This window comes from Heptranchias perlo, chromosome 23 (assembly GCF_035084215.1).
Source record: "Heptranchias perlo isolate sHepPer1 chromosome 23, sHepPer1.hap1, whole genome shotgun sequence".
NCBI classification, from domain to species: Eukaryota; Metazoa; Chordata; class Chondrichthyes; order Hexanchiformes; family Hexanchidae; genus Heptranchias; species Heptranchias perlo.
Window position 1 is genome coordinate 8236774 of NC_090347.1, and position 18615 is coordinate 8255388.

General features: G+C 46.5%; 1 protein-coding gene across 3 annotated transcripts in view; it reads right to left on the bottom strand.

The window, feature by feature from the left end:
* LOC137341059 (glucagon receptor-like) overlaps positions 1-18615 on the bottom strand; it is a 118375-nt gene that overhangs the window by 63919 nt on the left and 35841 nt on the right. The window contains exon 1 of one of the 3 annotated variants that reach the window (XM_068003937.1): positions 17476-17717. The exons of the other annotated variants lie outside the window; for them this stretch is intronic. The gene's annotated coding sequence lies outside the window, so the exon portion shown is untranslated. Of the gene's footprint in view, positions 1-17475; positions 17718-18615 lie in introns of those variants that run through there. 3 annotated transcript variants of the gene reach the window in all.

Genomic DNA, 18615 nt, shown 5'->3' on the forward strand with positions numbered 1-18615 from the left:
TAAAAAGGTTCAAGAGGCAACTGAATGTGCTTCTGGTGAGGGCAAAGACTGAGGGATATGGTGAGAAGGGGAGTAGGTGGGTTTACCTACCAACAAAGGATGATCTTGAGCCCCCCCGGTAGCTCAGTAGGGGCACTGCCCATCTGGTACTGAGCTCGATAGGCCAGGCAGGGTCCCAGCTTCGACTTCTGGGTCTGTGCTGTGCTAGCTGGTCTGGGGTAGCAGCACTGACGCTCCATTTGGTTTCAAAGATCCTTGGATTGGGGAGGGAGGGAGGGAGGGGAGGAAAACAATAAGCCAGGGTTTCTGCTCCCAATGGTTGTTCAGTGAATCATACAGCACAGGAGGAGGCCATTCAGCCCATCATGCCTGCGCCGGCTCTCTGAAAAAGGGATCCAATTAGTCCCACTTCTCCATCTCTTTCCCCATAGACCTGCAATGTTTCCCTTCAAGTATTTATCCAATTCCCTTTTGAAAGTTATTATTGAGTCTGTTTCCACCACCCATTCAGGCAGTGCGTTCCAGATCATAACCACTCGCTGCATAAAAAAAAATTATCCTCATTTCTCCCTGGCTTTTTTTCCAATTATCTTAAATCTGTGACCTCTGGTTACCGACCCTCCTGCCAGTGGAAGCAACTTCTCCCTATTTATCCTATCAAAACCCCTCATCATTTTGAATATCTCTACCAAATCTCTCCTTAGCCTTCTCTGCTCTAAGAACAACCCCAGCTTCTCCAGTCTCTCCACATGACTGAAGTCCCTCATCCCTGGCACCATCCTGGTAAATCTCCTCTGCACCCTCTCCGAGGCCTTGACATCCTTCCTAAAGTGTGGTGCCCAGAATTGGACACAATATTCCAGCTGAGACCCAACCAGCGATTTGTAAAGGTTTACCAATCCTGAGAGAGAGTGTGCACATGGTGCAGGTGTTGCAATCAGGCTCGGCTCCAATACCCGTCAACGGGAAAATAATCTGCCAGCACTCATTGTCACTCAGGTGAAGTACTGGCATTCGAGTTACGTATCCCATGTATTCCCCAGTAATGTCAGCCCTTCCCATGTTCTATGGGGATTCTCACTATCCCATGTATTCCCCAGTAATGTCAGCCCTTCCCATGTTCTATGGGGATTCTCACTATCCCATGTATTCCCCAGTAATGTCAGCCCTTCCCATGTTCTATGGGGATTCTCACTATCCCATGTATTCCCCAGTAATGTCAGCCCTTCCCATGTTCTATGGGGATTCTCACTATCCCATGTATTCCCCAGTAATGTCAGCCCTTCCCATGTTCTATGGGGATTCTCACTATCCCATGTATTCCCCAGTAATGTCAGCCTGTCCTATGTCACAGCTGAAAAGTCACAAACAATAAAATGGGAAAAAAAAGACTACGAACAAACATTTTGAAGGTTGCCTTCCATGGAAGGACTTCACTATTTGACTTGGTGCTCTTCCAGCTCGCGAACTCCGCAATGTAAAGGACCAGGTTTTTTATTGTCTCAGATGAGAGCCCTGAACTCTGGTGACATTGATTAGCTGATCTGTTTGCTGACAAGCTCAGTACACTCCACCGAATCGCGTGTGCAAACAAAGGACTCTATTCCGTGTACACATGTTCTATCGGTAAGAACTCACACATTTGGTACAGTTCAGGCCTGTCCTTTCAAGTAGTGCATTCCAGATCATAACAACTCGCTGCGTTAAAAAAATAAATCTCCTCATCTCCCCCCCTAGTTCTTTTGCAATTGTTCATGCTTGGCGCTAACTAACCAATGTTTCCTGACTCATCTCCTCTTCCCTCCTACTCTTTTTAATCTTTCACCATAGCTCTTCAAAATGGCTTCTCACTAATAAACAAACACTTCAATAACACTGAAATGAAAGTTTGCCATTATAGGTTAATCCAAATCAGGATTTAACTGTATGGTACTTACCTCATTAATCTGCCAACCCGTTGAGTGTTGTGGTACTCGACTGATTGCCAGTCAACAGCTGGCACACCTTCAAATTCTTTTTATTCATTCTGGGGATGTGGGCGTCACTTTATCGCCCATCCCTAATTGCCCTTGAGAAGGTGGTGGTGAGCCGCCTTCTTGAACCGCTGCAGTCCGTGTGGTGAAGGTTCTCCCACAGTGCTGTTGGGAAGGGAGTTCCAGGATTTTGACCCAGCGACGATGAAGGAAGGAACTTGGAGGCGGTGGTGTTGTTCCCATGCACCTGCTGCCTTTGTCCTTCTAGGTGGTAGAGGTCGCAGGTTTGGGAGGTGCTGTCAAAGGAGCTTTGGAGACTTGCTGCAGTGCGTCCCGTAGCTAGTATACTCTGCAGACACAGTGCGCCGATGGTGGAGGGATGTTCAAATCAGAGTTAACATTAGATCCTTAAGCTCCCATTCCAATTCTAACAATTACAACAGCAGTTACCTAGCGGCCTTAAACCTCAAGTCCAAAAGAACATTTCGAGCGATGCCGTGTCACCTTCTGCCTTTGTAGACTAGTCTATCGATGACCACTAGACATATTTTTATAAAGCTAGCATAAAATTTAGAAACCAACTAATTAAATCCTCCATAAATAGTCATTGACAGCGATAAAATGAATTATAAATAAATATTTTAAATAAGCTACTCCTAGATTTTATAGAATCATAAAATGATACAACACAGAAGGAAGCCATTCGGCCCATCGTGCCCGTGCTGGCTCTTTGAAAGAGCTATTCAATTAATCCTTAAAATGTTCCTTTTTAAATATTTATTGCATTCCTATTTTGAAAGTTACTATTGAATCTGCTTCCACCACCCTTTCAGGGAGTGCATTCCAGATCATAATAACTCACTGAGTTTAAAAAAAAAATTCTCCTCATCTCCCCTCTCTGGCTCTTTTGCCACCTTTATCGTTCCCCTTTAATTAATATCCTACTGTCTATTCATGTTCTGTGCAGACATCTTACCACAAATGGCAAAGATGTTCTTATCGACCGTCAGTACAGCTACAGGCAAGGGCTAGTTGTCATGGCCTGCTCTGTTAAAAAAAAAACCATCAAGGTACAATAATATTTATTAGTCACACAGACCGGGCTTCCCATCATGCACGTCACGCCTGCGTGAACATGACAATCTCTGAACATTTGTCTCCGCTGATTCGTCAGGTCAATTACAAACATCTGCCTGTCAGATCCCAGCGTTCTACGTCAAAATTTAGAATGTCACAGCTCTTAAAGTTTCCTTGTCACAGATTTATTTTACATTATTGTTAAGGCTCTCTCTGTTTGTGGAGTCTGTCCTGTGTGAACACTTGCTATTAATGATTACTGCCAGGCCTTTTTTTTTAAAGCACTGGAATTTTGTTTTTAATCTAATGTCAAATTTGACCTTTGACACTGTAATGTTTTCTGACTTTCACAAGTGCTGCTTGAACCCAGAAGGGCTATGTTATGCAAAGAACATGCTTAACAAGGTAATTAATGCTTTCAGTCACCTCGTCTAACTCCTCTCCCTCGTCAGCTTGCAAGAATACCCTGGAAAGCGCCCTGGGTTTGCTTTGTGCTCTAAAAGTGCGAGCTGTCGTTGGGAGTTTTTTGTAGGTATGCTCCAGTCATGAAATGATTCCTTTCATTACAGCCCTCCTTCCCTTTTAATTGTTTTGAATATTTGCTGCCGCTCCTTAATCCTCTCGTAGATGGTCTGTGTGCTCACTTACTAAGCACATCTGGTTTAAAAGGAAACATGTGGGACTGGACTCTCAGTTATGCAGAATTGAACCTCCAATGGAGGAAGGAAGAGTGAGGGGGTGGGGGAAGGAGGATATAATTCAGAACTTTAAAATGCTGAAAGACAGATATTATTTGTTAACTGATGCTGCGCAGTTTAACACAAGAGGGTTTAATATTTAACTGGTCATAAATGGGACTGGAGTTAATAGGGGTAGGTAGAGAATGAGATGATTTAATACTCCATGAGCTACAACAGCATCTGTGCCTTTATAGACTTAAAATGGACCAATCCACTTCCTGTTCACACCCATTATATGGACTGCCAATGGACCAATCCACTTCCTGTTCACACCCATTATATGGACTGCCAATGGTCCAATCCACTTCCTGTTCACACCCATTATATGGACTGCCAATGGACCAATCCACTTCCTGTTCACACCCATTATATGGACTGCCAATGGTCCAATCCACTTCCTGATCACACCCATTATATGGACTGCCAATGGTGCAATCCACTTCCTGTTCACATCCATTATATGGACTGCCAATGGACCAATTCACTTCCTGTTCACACCCATTATATGGACTGCCAATGGTCCAATCCACTTCCTGATCACACCCATTATATGGACTGCCAATGGTCCAATCCACTTCCTGTTCACATCCATTATATGGACTGCCAATGGTCCAATCCACTTCCTGATCACACCCATTATATGGACTGCCAATGGTCCAATCCACTTCCTGATCACACCCATTATATGGACTGCCAATGGACCAATTCACTTCCTGTTCACACCCATTATATGGACTGCCAATGGTCCAATCCACTTCCTGTTCACACCCATTATATGGACTGCCAATGGACCAATCCACTTCCTGTTCACACAGTGGGTGACCAGCGTACACCATTCTGCACTACTGACACCCTTCAAATTGTTCAGCACAAAATTCATCCAAAAAATAAATAAAAGACATTCCACATTGAATCGTTATACTTTATGATGATCTCCTCCCTAGAAGAGCCCAGAGTTTGGCCCAGGATTTCCCTGAAGCACTGCGCTGCTTGCTGGTGTCAGTTCAAGATTGAATCAGTGACGATTGGCATCATTTACGCTCCCAGAACCAATGGAGGTCAGTCCGCCATTTTATAACTCAGCACTGCATTAAATCAAAATGGAGGATCATACACTGCGGGTCTGTAAGTGTCCGAAACAAGAGGCCATGTGGAACAATCCGAAACTTTGAATTTGCCTTTTCCCTTTGAGATTTCTGGCATTCACAATTTTTATTTTCTTGTCGATGAAGATTTCTTACACCAGGTAGCGGTCTAGAAAAAAACGCTTCCTTAAGCTGTAGAATTCCTGAGCCTGAGGGACAAGAGTACTGCGGTGCCCGGTGAAGACAGCCTCGCCATATTAACCATCCCCGGTGGCTGCTCCGATTAGGCTCGCGAATAAATAAATTCAAAGATCTGAAAGCTGGATATTTTTTATCCACAGCTTGTATGAATCTTGATACAACAGCCTGGTTCTTGGAAGGTGATTGTGTTTATCAGGGTTCGGCTGCACTGGAGCTACGACAGGAGAATATCATTGCTGCTTACCAAGTGTGATAAACTTAAGCCATAACTTAAGAAAGCTCAGCCACACTAGGAGTTATCAAAGTCTTCATCACAAGTCAGGCTGCTGGCGCACGACTTATTCCGTAGGACTCAGATGAGGAGAGGACATGAAGGGATTGGTGGTGATAATGCCCTTCTCGTTCTTCATTAACCATGGCCCAATTAGATATCTGAGGAACATTATGTACTGATGTAGCTGCTGGAATTTGGTAGTTGCCACATGTCGGTCTGCTTTGATACATAACTTGTCCACGGGCCCTGAACCTCCGCGAGCTCCTCCCAACCCACGGCTGTAACGTCAGTGGGATATCATCTCCAGAGCAATGATATACCCAGCTGTTTCTAACCATTTCTGCAGAGGTTCCACCGGGGAATCCCCACCAAAATTCCAGGTGGCAGTGTTTAGACGGAGTGTTTTATTCAGAAATAAAGAGGCATTGAGCAGTAAGGAAGTTACTGACCGTTGTTGGACTAAAGGAAAGGATTTGCATTTATACAGCGCCTTTCTCAACCTCAGGATGCCCTAAAGTGCTTTACAGCCAATGAAGTACTTTTTTTGAACTGTGGTTACTGTTGTAATGTAGGAAAACGCAGCAGCCAATTTGTACACAGCAAGATCCTACAAACAGCAATGTGATAAATGACCAGATAATCTGTTTTAGTGATGTTGGTTGAGGGATAAATATTGGCCAAAGTGCCAGGGAGAACTCCCCTGCTCTTCTTCGAATAGCATTATGGAATCTTTTACATCCACCTGAGAGGGCAGACGGTTTAACGTCTCATCAGAAAGGTGGTATCTCCAACAATGCAGCGCTCCCTCAGTACTGGCACTGGAGTATCAGCCCTGGATTATGTGCTCAAGTCTCTAGAGTGGGGCTTAGAAGCCATGACTGTCTGGCTCAGAGGCAACAGCTAACATAATGAAACGCAGTGAATACCAACACCTGGACAGGTGCCACTTCGAACTGGAAACCCAGCTCAGAACTGAAAGACATTTGTGCACTTCAAAAAAAATAATAATTTACCAATTACAGATAATGATTCAAAGCCAGCAGAACTTACAGGGAAAGTTTTCAAATCTCTGTCCCTTTAAGAGGCCACTTTATCACATGGCCTTACCCCTCCCTTGCCTCACTCACCTTCATTAACCAGTTCAACCCCGACCCTCTACCCTGTCAGGGATTACGAGTTATCTTTAATCACGCAATGTGCTTCATGGTGCGACAAACTGAACATTAATGGTTTAAGAATATGTTTGTATGAATTTCCCTGTGGCTCTTTGGCCAATTGCTCTACATGGTGTGATGCTGAGCTATACAAACTGGGAAGGTTCAATCCCTCGTTGGTGCTGAATTACTCAGGCTGGGAACGGAAGGCTCTACAGTGTCCCTTTGTTAGCAAGTAGCAAAATTAGCTGTGATTCCTGGTCATTATCCAGTGATTCACACTGGAAAATATGTGTCGATGTTGGGTGAGGATTGAGATACAGCTTCACAGGTGCTGCTACCTTGTCCAAATGGTCTTTCTTCATGTGTGAGGTGTTGAGAGACTATTTGACTGTAGGCAGCATCACAGCAAGCCTGATGTTTTTTTTCTCATCTGACACATGCCCATTTTCCAGCAGGGGTAACCAGGCAGCGATCAGGAACGGGAACCCGAGCCGGTTTTACTCCTCGCTAGCCCAAGGGAGTTGATGCAAATGGTAGCTGCCCTACTGATACTCCAGCTCAGCAAACACCAGGGATCAAAGATGGGCTCGTTCTGGTCAGCAGTGCCTTCACACACTGGACTGTCGGGAGAAGCTGGACGCTCACCACAGGCCCGGGGGGGGATGAAACTCTGCTCGATCCTCTCCTCTACTGTCGACGTCAAGCTCACTCACAACATGCACCTTCAGGACAGTACTGCACCCCCGCCAACAGGCTTGGACACCACCGCCCCCTCTCAGCTAGGGAAGAACAGCTCCTGCTGCACACCAACAATCTATCTCAATTCACATTGAGCAATAGACTAAGTTACATAGGAACACAGGAATCGCTAGATGAAAAAAGGCCAAGGTCCATCTGGTTCGCCTTCTACCATCCTGGTAGTCGCGTGATGCAACGATAATGGAGTTGTTGACTAATCATAGCAATCAATCTCTCTCAATTAGTCTCCAACAGGTTGTGCTCCAGCACTGTGTTGACCAGGAACCAATTTTGAAACTGAGCAAACTCAGTTCAGTCAAATTATGAGCAATTTTGTGCTGTAGAATCGCTCCCACTGAGAACTTGGCTGAGATTATCTCGAATTAATTTCTCTCCGGACTTTCAACAGTCAGGCAGGTGAGGCATGTTGCCCCATCTGTTTGGACTTGATTCAGACAAGATCTCCAAGGTGACAAGCGATCATGGGCACCATGTGCCAAGTCCTTATTAATCCCAGGTTTTGAGCAAAATTATATCATTTGGAGGGATGCAGAGAAAGAAAGTCAGGAATGATGAGGACCTAATGTGGTTACCTGACCATGAAACCAAAGGACAGGGAACAAACTTCACAAGTCTCAGATCAAGCCAGAGATTAGAATTTTCCCAAACAAACCGGTCGATCTCCTGTCCCCTTGTTCATGGACAATCTTTTAAAAAATTGTCAATCTTTTCCTGTAATTATTTTGCCTGTTTGTGTCTTCGCACTCTAATTCTTTCCATCTCCCTCTCTCTGTCTGTTTGCCTTCCATTCATTCAGTCAACCTCTTTTTCTCTCTCTCTCTCTCTGTACATCTCTCAAACCAGCCCAGTGTTCTCTCTATCTTTGTTTGTTTCCAACTTTCTATCTCCCTCATTCTATAAGTACATCTCCCCTTTGTCTCCTCTCTCTGTATGTCTCCCACTATCTCAGATAACGTCTTACACAGTATCTCTTCCTTTCCTTCTGTGCCTCTCTTTTTCTGTATGTCTCACTCGCTCATATTTTCCTCTTACCTCCCATAGAAGAAAGATTGCATTGATGTAGCACCTTTCATGACCTCAGAACATCCCAAAGCACTTCCCAGCCAATGACTTTTGAAGAGCGCTCACTATTGTAAAGTAGGGAAACACGGCAGCAAGATCCCACACACAGCAATAACGTAAATGACCGATAAATCTGTTTTTGGTGGTGTTGGATGGGAGATAAATGTTGGCAAGAACACCCCTGCTCTTCTTCGAATAATGCCATGGGATCTTCTACATCCACCAGAGAGGGCAGATGGGACCTCAGTTTAATGTCTCATCTGAAAGACGGCACCTCTGACAGTTCAGCACTCCCTCAGCATTGCACTGCAGTGTCAGCCTGGATTATATGCTCAAGCCCCCGGACTGGGACTTGAACCCACAACCTTCTGACTCAGCGGTAACAGTACTACCACTAATCCAAGGCTGACACTACCCTAGGAGGCAAATTAGGACCACACTTAGAATACAATGTACAGTTCTGGTCTCCATATTATAGAAATGATATCAAAGCACTGGAGAAGGTGCAAAAAAGATTCACAAGGATGATAGCAGAACTGAGAGGTTACACTTATCAGGAAAGGCTGAACAGGCTGGGACTCTTTTCTCTAGAAAAGAGAAGGCTGAGGGGTGACCAAATAGAGGTCTTTAAGATTATGAAAGGGTTCGATAGGGTAGACGTAGAGAAGATGTTTCCACTTGTGCGGGAGTCCAAAACTAGGGGTCATCAACATAAGATAGTCACCAATAAATCCAATAGGGAATTCAGGAGAAACTTCTTAACCCAGAGAGTGGTTAGAATGTGGAACTTGCTACCACAAGGAGTAGTTGAGGCGAATAACATAGATGTATTTAAGGGGAAGCTCGATAAACACATGAGGGAGAAGGGAATAGAAGGATATGCTGATAGAGTTAGATGAAGAGGGGTGGGAGGAGGCTTGTGTGGAGCATAAACACCAGCATGGACCAGTTGGGCCGAATGGCCTGTTTCTGTGCTGTAGACTCTATGTAATTCTATGTAATAGCTGGAGGGAGGGCTGGTGGGGGGCGGGAAGGAGAGCTGGCTTTGAATTGTCGAAGATATATTTTAAATGCAGCAGGTTTAATGTTTGCTTACCGTGACCCAGTAGTATAATTCATAATAGCCTTTTTTTTTGCAAATTGAAAACAACCAGCCATAAATCTGCCTGTATTCCTGCCACATTAATCTCACTACAAATAGCTACTGTACAATCTGTCCGCTGGCAGTGCCCAGCATGTCTTACTGGAGCTAAACACTGCCACAGCACAAATAGCATCAATACCCGGGAGCCTCATCTGTTGCTAGCCCGTGCTCACTGTATCTCCCACTATAAAACCCACCCTGACACAACAGGCAGCCTCCATTCTAATCGTCCAACTTGCCTCACAGAAACATAGCAACAAAAAACAAATTCAATTCTTCCCCCCTCCCCATCCCCTCACTATCATTATTGCTTTTGGAACTTCATCAAGAATCATAGTTACTTTGTTTTTCCAACTTGGTGCTGATCAGTCACTTCCCTCTTCAAATTTATCTCAGGAAGTTGAAAGAAAGAAGGAACTTGCATTTATATAGCGCCTTTCATGACCACAGGACATTCCAAAGCTCTTCACAGCCAATGAAGTACTTTTGAAGAGCAGTCACTGTTGTAATGTAGGAAATGCGGCAGCCAATTTGCACACAGAAAGATCCCACAAACAGCAATGTGATAATGACCAGATAATCCGTTTTAGGTGTTAGTTGAGGGATAAATGTCGGTGAGGACACCCTGCTCTTCTTTGGGATCTTTTGCATCCACCTGAGAGGGGCAGACGAGGCCTCGGTTTAACGAGTTATCCAAAAGACCGCACCACCGACAGTGCAGCACTCCCTCAGTGCTGCACTGGGAGTGTCAGTCTAGATCATGTGCTCAAAATGTTCACTAGATTCCCTCGTGACACTTACATAAGTCACTTTCACACCAGAAACCACACGTCTACTTCACTTATGTGACTATTTCAGTGCTACACAAAACAAGCAGGAGAGCTGCATCACTGATGTCGGTGATGGGACCAGGCAGCGAGCTAGTCCACTGCCGATCGTGTAGATTGCCACTCAGGACACTCCCGGGTGCCTACTGGGAGAGGTCAGAGCTGGGAAAATCTAGTAGCAGCCCAGCACACGGTAGTGAGGTATCCTGCGAAGCACCTTGGAGCGTACAACATTCATATTTCCTCCGATAAAGTGGGGGGAAAGGAAAGTGAAGTGAGCAAGCACATTCCCATGTAAGTGTCTCCTCACTATAGCTCTCAGTGCCGTTAATAAAAAATTGTTTCACGTACTTAAGTTAATAAAATGATTTTCTAATGTCAGGAGCAGGTGCCTGGTTGCTACCATTCCATTTGGTGTTGTCATGGTGATGAAGGCTCGGAAATGACTGTTAGTGATGACATGGTATCAGCACTTCACCATAGTACAGGAGGAGGCCATTCGGCCCATCATGCCTGTGCTGACTCTTTGAAAGAGCTATCCAATTAGTCCCACTCCCCCAGTTCTTTCCCCAGAGCTCTGCAAATTTTTTCCCTTCAATTATTTATCTAATTCCCTTTTTGAAAGCCATGATTGAATCTGCTTCCACCACCTTTTCAGGCAGCGCATTCCAGATCATAACAACTCGCTGTGTAAAAAAATGTCGTCTCTGGCTCTTAACGTACTTATAGCAAAATCCTCTCTCCGCTGTTCCCATGAAGTCGTTAATCTGTTTATTTGAAATGAGTTAATCCCTCAGTGAAAATAGCAGCGAGAGGAATTTGATACGAGTGCATCCAACGATAATATTACTCCAGGGAAATTCCAGGCTGATGACTTGTCAACAACAACAACTTGCATTTATAGAGTGCCTTCAACATAGTACAACGCCCCAAGGTGCTTCACAGGAGTGCAATCGGACTGAAATTCTCCACTCAGCCCTGCGGACCTCTGATTATGGGCACCATAAGTGGCTCTAGCTCGGCACCCCAGGAGTTGAGGCAAATCAGCCTGCGTTCCTGCTCCCAATCACTATCCTGTAACTGGGCTTGGCTGTGAGGTCCACCACAGTCAAATATCCAGCCGGCACTCAGTGTCGGGGCTAGTACAGCTATTTATGCAAGGTACTGGAGTATGACTGGCACCCACGAAAATGTACCCAGGTGAGAGAGCCAGCTCCACTGCAGGGTATGTCCAGAGAGGAGAGTTTACTCCCCCTCCTGCGACGAAGGAAACGCTAGCCGAGAAATAAACAATCAACTGGTAGAAACAAAAATAAACAAATCTGTGAAGAATGGAAATCTGAAATAAAAACTGAAAAGACTGAAACCCACAGTATGTCAGTCAGCATCTGAGAGAAAGAAAGGTTCAAGGGAACTTTGAATAGTGGGCGAGATAGATAAATATTCTGGAGAATCGATCATTCTCTGTGTGAAGAAGAGCTCCCTGACACCAGTCTGATATTTCTCTTTTACTTGTTTGGACCTGTGCCCCTTTGTCCTACTCTCCCAGTTAGTTTGAAATACATTTTTTTAATGTAGCGAGTTGTTATGATCTGGAATGCACTGCCTGAAAGAGTGGTGGAAGCAGATTCAATCGTAACTTTCAAAAGGGAATTGGATATAAAATATACTTAAAGAGGAAAAATTTGCAGGGCTACGGGGAAAGAGCAGGGGGGTGGGACTAATTGGCTAGCCCTTTCAAAGAGCCAGCACAGGCATGATGGGCTGAATGGCCTCCTTCTGTGCTGTATTATTCTATGATAAATACATAAAATATATAAATATATGTAAACAGTTGCCTGTAACGGTGTAGTTGCATGCAATGGCCAGTAGGTGGAGTGCATTCCGGAAGTTTCTCTCCCAACTCCATCAACATCTTGTATGTTAAAAATATTATACTCATCAATTGATCATGACAATGCTGGTAGAAGTTACATATAAAACCATAGATGCTGGATGAATGGTAAATGGGCAGGCAGACATACAAATATTGAACAACAAATGGACAGAGAGACAAATAGAAGATATTATGAATATTCTATAAATCACTGCACTTGACATCAGTGCCTCTGTTTGCTTTTATCTACCACGTTGGCTCTGTGCCTCCCCTTCTGCCTGTGGGCTTTGTGTCCTGACCAAACACATGGAGATCCCCTCAGCAGTGTCTCTGGACTAGGACCACTGCTACTCATGGTCCCCATAGCTCTGGAGTGGGATTATGAACTCACAACACTCTTGCCTCTAAGTCAGAGGGTTGTGAGTTCATAATCCCACTCCAGAGACTTAAGCATAAAATGCAGTACTGCCACTCCAGTGGAGTGCTGAGGGAGTGCTGCCCTGTCGGAGGTGCCGTCTTTCGGATGAGACGTCAAACTGAGGCCCTATCTGCTCTCTCAGGTGGGTGTAAAAGATCCCATGGCACCATTTTGAAGAAGAGCAGGGGAGTTCTCCCCGGTGACTTGGCCAATATTTATCCCTCAACCAACATCACTAAAACAGATTATCTGGTCATTATCACGTTGCTGTTTGTGGGATCCTGCTGTGCGCAAATTGGCTGCTGCCTTTCATACATTACAAAAGTGACTACACCTCAAAAATACTTCACTGGATGTAAAGCTCTTTGCAGTGGTCGTGAAAGGCGCTATGTAAATGCAAGTCTTTGTTTCTTTCTAAAGGGATCCTGGTAGACACACAGACACACACTCTCTAGCTGACAGCCAGAGCTCCTACTTACAGACAGACATTGGCTTCAGCACATCTGGGCTCCAGTGATCGAAAATATTGGAGCATTTACCATCAAAAAGGTGCGGGAAATACATACCTCATTCAGACTGGGAGGGAGAATCAGAGGACACAGATCATTGGAACCTTCCACTAAAAAAAATGCTTTCTCCTTTTCGTGTAGTTTTCAAACTTATCTTGGTCACTGCGCGATGGTAACATTTGAAACAAAAGCCTGTGAGACACGGCGAGGGTCCCGAGGTGACCTCCGTCAGTCTCACCAGCTCACACCTACACTGCGAATATGGTCCTGGACTGTAGATAAACAGAGACAAGAGAAAGACCGCCCTTAACTTTAACCGGAGGATCAAAGCGCCCAACATTAACAGTCATATCTTAGCGAAAATTAGCCACAAAGAGTGGATGTTCGGGTTATAAATATATCTGTATATGGAACTGTAAACGCGCCTGTTGGAAACACTCGCACAGACTGGCAGTGTGGAAAGACCTCGCGATTCTAGCAACGCCTTTCTCGTCCTCACAACCTCCAAAAGCGCTTCGCAGCCCAATGAACCTGTGTAAGTCCCTGGACACCTGATACCACACAGTGGAAAACACCAGCTCTCCCCATGATGTGACCCCCCACCCCCCCAGTTGCAGTATTAGGGTCAGTTCGCTGTAGTAAGCCGGCCCAACTGTTAGCAGTGGCGGGGGAGTGGACAGAACCTGCACAGCTAACCCGGTCACCCTGACACACCAGGACAAGTGAATGGACAGCGGCCAACCATGGGGTGAGAGGGGATGGACAAGAGGTCGGGACTGGAGGAGCGCAGAGGGTTGCAGGGCTGGAGGAGGTGACAGAGATGGGGAGGCCATGGAGGGACCTGAAAACAGGGATGAGAATTTTTAATCTCCAGGCGTTCCTTGACCGGGAGCCAGTGTCGGTCAGCGAGCAGGGGGTGGGAGAACGGGTCAGGAGACCGACAGCAAGAGTTTTGGGGATGAGCTGATATTTCCCTCAATAGATCAGAAACCGCGCCAGTTTGATGGGAACGGGGACAGCTGATCATCTTTCAAACAAGAAGCATTGAAAAAAAGTTTTGAGTGAATCGATCTTAAAGTGAGAGTGACCCTGGGTGATGGAGAGAGAGAGAGAGAGAGAGATAAAGGACGGATTGGGGAGAGGGTGGGAAACGACTGTGGCCAAAGGTCCAGCCAAACCTTGGGTCAGTTTCACCTGAAACTGACCAGAACCTGTGGCGGGAGGGGGGGGGGGGGAGGAGAGAAAGAGTGATATCGGGGCAAGGAATTAAACCATCAGCCCTATCACCGGGGAATGTAAAACTGGTCCGCTCCCTGTCCCTGAAGTACAGCTGAAATTCCCTGCGGGTTCGGTTTGATTCCAGTTATATTTTAGCCCACCGGCCAGAACCGTTTGCAAATTGTGTGAAATTACCAATTCTCTGTCGGACTGAGTGCTGCAAATGCAATGAGGGAAATGTAATAGGGTTTCAAACCTGTTGTGGTAAACAGAATATAACCCCCCCACCCCAGCCCATTCCCCACTCAGGGAGCGGCGGGGACAGTGGCGAGTCCGCCTGTTCCCCCAGGCTGGGTGTGAGAATGCACACTGTCACTTCTCGCCTGGGTGTAGAGAAGCAAAGCTGGTAATTTAACTATAAAACGGACAGTGTGCTCGCCGGGGGGCAGGGTATTAATCACATCGAAAGCACACACACAAATCCAAAGGGATCACCACAAACTCCGCCAGTATTCGTACCAATTGCGTTTCACTCCTTCACTCGGACCCAGAAACGTTAATTGATCTCAGTTCCCTTGTGTAAAAAGAAATAACTTGTAATTAAATCGCGCTTTTCAGGACCCCAGAATGTCCCAAAGCGCTTCACAGCCAATGAAGTACTTTTTTTGAAGTGTAGTCACTGTTGTAATGTAGGAAATGCGGCAGCCAAATTGCGCACAGCAAGATCCCACAGACAGCAATGCGATAAATGATCAGATAATCTGTTTTTAGGTGTTGGTTGAATGATAAATATTGGCCAGGACACTGAGGAGATCTCCCCCGCTCTTCCAATTGCGCCACGGGATCTTTTACCTCCACCTAAGAAAGACGGCGCCCAGGACAGTGCAGCACTCCCTCAGGTGTGACCCTGGAGATCTGGGGGGAGAGGGGGGCTTTTAACAAACAACGAATGCTATCGAGAATTTACTGTAATAGTCAGTGTGAGAATGGGGGGGACCAATCAGTGAGCAGCGGACCCCGGTTTTAATGGCTTACCACAAAGTTACAACGACCTGCATTTATATAGCGCCTTTAGGGTAGTAACAACTTCCCAAGGCGCTTGTTTAAACGATTTGTGAGGGATTTTATCATCTAGATGTTAGTACAAGAGGCCATCCATCGCACTGGGGCCAGCTCCACATCTCATTTTCCTGCTCATCCCCCTGCCCCTCTACTGGGTGCTTGTTCGGGATACAATCTCCGGTGTCCAGAACCCGAGTATCAAACCTCCTTGAAACCAAATGATGCTGCCGGGGGAAATCTGAAGGACCCAGTGAGGTTAGTAACCCTAACCCTAACCCCTCGGAGGTAGGGTGAGAGTCGACTCCGCAGTAAGTCCGCTCTGACCCACACGGGGCTCAATCCACACACCGACCTCTGCCTTGTTACTGAGCTTGTTACCAAGTCTCGCTTTGTGCTGGGGAAGCCCCATCCTCAACTAACTCTGATTCTCAGTAACTTCCCCCTTCCGTCTGACCCACGGGATCGTGTGGCGATTTGAAGCTATCGCCGGCTCTACTCACTCTCTGGCCCCCGGACTGAGGAGCCCCTCCCCTGTCCTTTACAGAGTGGAGGGGTTTACAAGGCAGACTTGCTGTCACCTACCCAACCCTTGATTTACCCCGTCTTCCTCTCCCCCTCCCTCCGGCCCCGGTGCCCCCAGTACTGTGGGTCTTCGCCCTTCACTTGGGTTCCCCGGTAAGAATTTTGGGGCCGCAATGCGTTTCCCATGGAGAGATTCTTCAGTCTGTAAGGATAAGCCAGACTCTGCCTTTCATTCTCAAACACTTTCGGACTCACCAGAGCTGCATGACCGGCTCCGAAGTGTCAGTCCAGCGTTTGAAGCAATATAGATGGTAGAGGCTACTGGACAGCGCCCAGCCCACTGGATCTAACCCCCCACTGGATCTAAACCCGCATTGGATCTAAACCCCACTGGATCTAACCCCCCACTGGATCTAAACCCGCATTGGATCTAAACCCCACTGGATCTAAACCCGCACTGGATCTCACCCCCCACTGGATCTAAACCCGCACAGACTCTGAACCCCAATGAATTTAAACCGCCACTGACTCTGAATCCCCCTGAATCTAAACCCACACAGACTCTCACCCTCCCTCACTCTGACCCTCACTCACTTTCACCCTCACTCACCCTGACCCTCACTCTCACCCCCATTGACTCTGACCCTCACTCACTCTCACCCTCACTCCCTCACCCTCACACCCTCACTCACTCTGAACCCCAATGACTCTGACCCTCACTCACTCACCCTCACTCACTCTGATCCTCACTCATTCTCATCTCCATTGACACTGACCCTCACTCACTCTCACTCTCACTCACTCTCACATTCACTCACTCTGATCCTCACTAAATCTCACCCCCGTTGACTCTGATCCTCACTCACTCTGATCCTCACTCACTCTCACCCCCATTGACTCTGACCCTCACTCACACCCTCACACACTCACCCCCATTGACTGTGACCCTCACTCACTCTGACGCTCACTCACTCTGACCCTCACTCACTCTGAACCCCAGTGACTCCGTCATTCCTAAACCTATCGTGGTGGTTAAAATGTTTCCCGGGAATTGGTGCAAATACCGACTGTACTTTATGCTGAAATACCTGTGAATTCTTGCATTGCTCCGAATGCGAACGCGGGCAGTCCCTAAACCGTCTCGCTGTGACATTTAGGATTAACCTGCGGGCAGAGAAAATGAACACAAGGCGCCACAGACCCACTCATGGTCAATTCGAAAAATCAGACAGATGAGACCCCGCGCTCAATTCAACTGGGATCTAATCTGTCCCCAAAATATAAAAAAAAACAAGTGTGAGGGAGGTGATGAATGAAAAGTCTCCTTCCCCCAGTTCCACCGCCACCCGACCCGGCTCATCAACTGGGTGGGTCGGCGCTGCCCCACACCAAGTGACCGCGGTCCGGGCGAGGGATCACCGGTCTGTATCACCGGGTTGGATCCGACTGCACGGACCTCCAGCTTCCTTCACCAGCACACACACAAGGATAACACCAACAGGCAGCACATCACAAACACGGAACCAGACCGCTAGCAACAAGACAGTGAAACTTCAAAGCAGGTAACCGACCTTCCAGGGTCTGAGATCCACAGGGACTCCCCGGGACCTCCAGCAACATCTTGGTGCAAAGTTCGCTTATTCTTCAAAGAATCCCGAGACGTAACTTTTAAAGAGCCGGACACGGTGGCAAAGTTTGGAGGAGGTTGCGCGATCGAGAAGTGTTCAGGTTTTTTCTTTTAAATCTGTCTCTCTCTCTCTCTCCCTCTCCCTGGGCTTTGAGGAGAGAAGTTCAGATCAGAACCAGGACTCAGCAGTACTGGAGGGGACTGAGAGCAGAGGGGCGAGCGCATGCGCAACAATCCAGTCAGCAACCCCCCCTCCCACCAAGTAATTAACACACCCTGTCCTGTATTAGAGAGATAGATCCCCCCAGTAATTAACACACACCGTCCTGTATTAGAGAGATAGATCCCCCCAGTAATTAACACACACCGTCCTGTATTAGAGAGATAGATCCCCCCAGTAATTAACACACACTGTCCTGTATTAGAGAGATAGATCCCCCCAGTAATTAACACACACCGTCCTGTATTAGAGAGATAGATCCCCCCAGTAATTAACACACACCGTCCTGTATTAGAGATAGATCCCCCCAGTAATTAACACACCCTGTCCTGTATTAGAGAGATAGATCCCCCCAGTAATTAACACACACTGTCCTGTATTAGAGAGATAGATCCCCCCAGTAATTAACACACACCGTCCTGTATTAGAGAGATAGATCCCCCCAGTAATTAACACACACCGTCCTGTATTGGAGAGATAGATCCCCCAGTAATTAACACACACCGTCCTGTATTAGAGAGATAGATCCCCCCAGTAATTAACACACACCGTCCTGTATTGGAGAGATAGATCCCCCCAGTAATTAACACACACCGTCCTGTATTGGAGAGATAGATCCCCCCAGTAATTAACACACACCGTCCTGTATTAGAGAGATAGATCCCCCCAGTAATTAACACACCCTGTCCTGTATTAGAGAGATAGATCCCCCCAGTAATTAACACACTCTGTCCTGTATTAGAGAGATAGATCCCCCCAGTAATTAACACACACCGTCCTGTATTAGAGAGATAGATCCCCCCAGTAATTAACACACACCGTCCTGTATTAGAGAGATAGATCCCCCCAGTAATTAACACACAC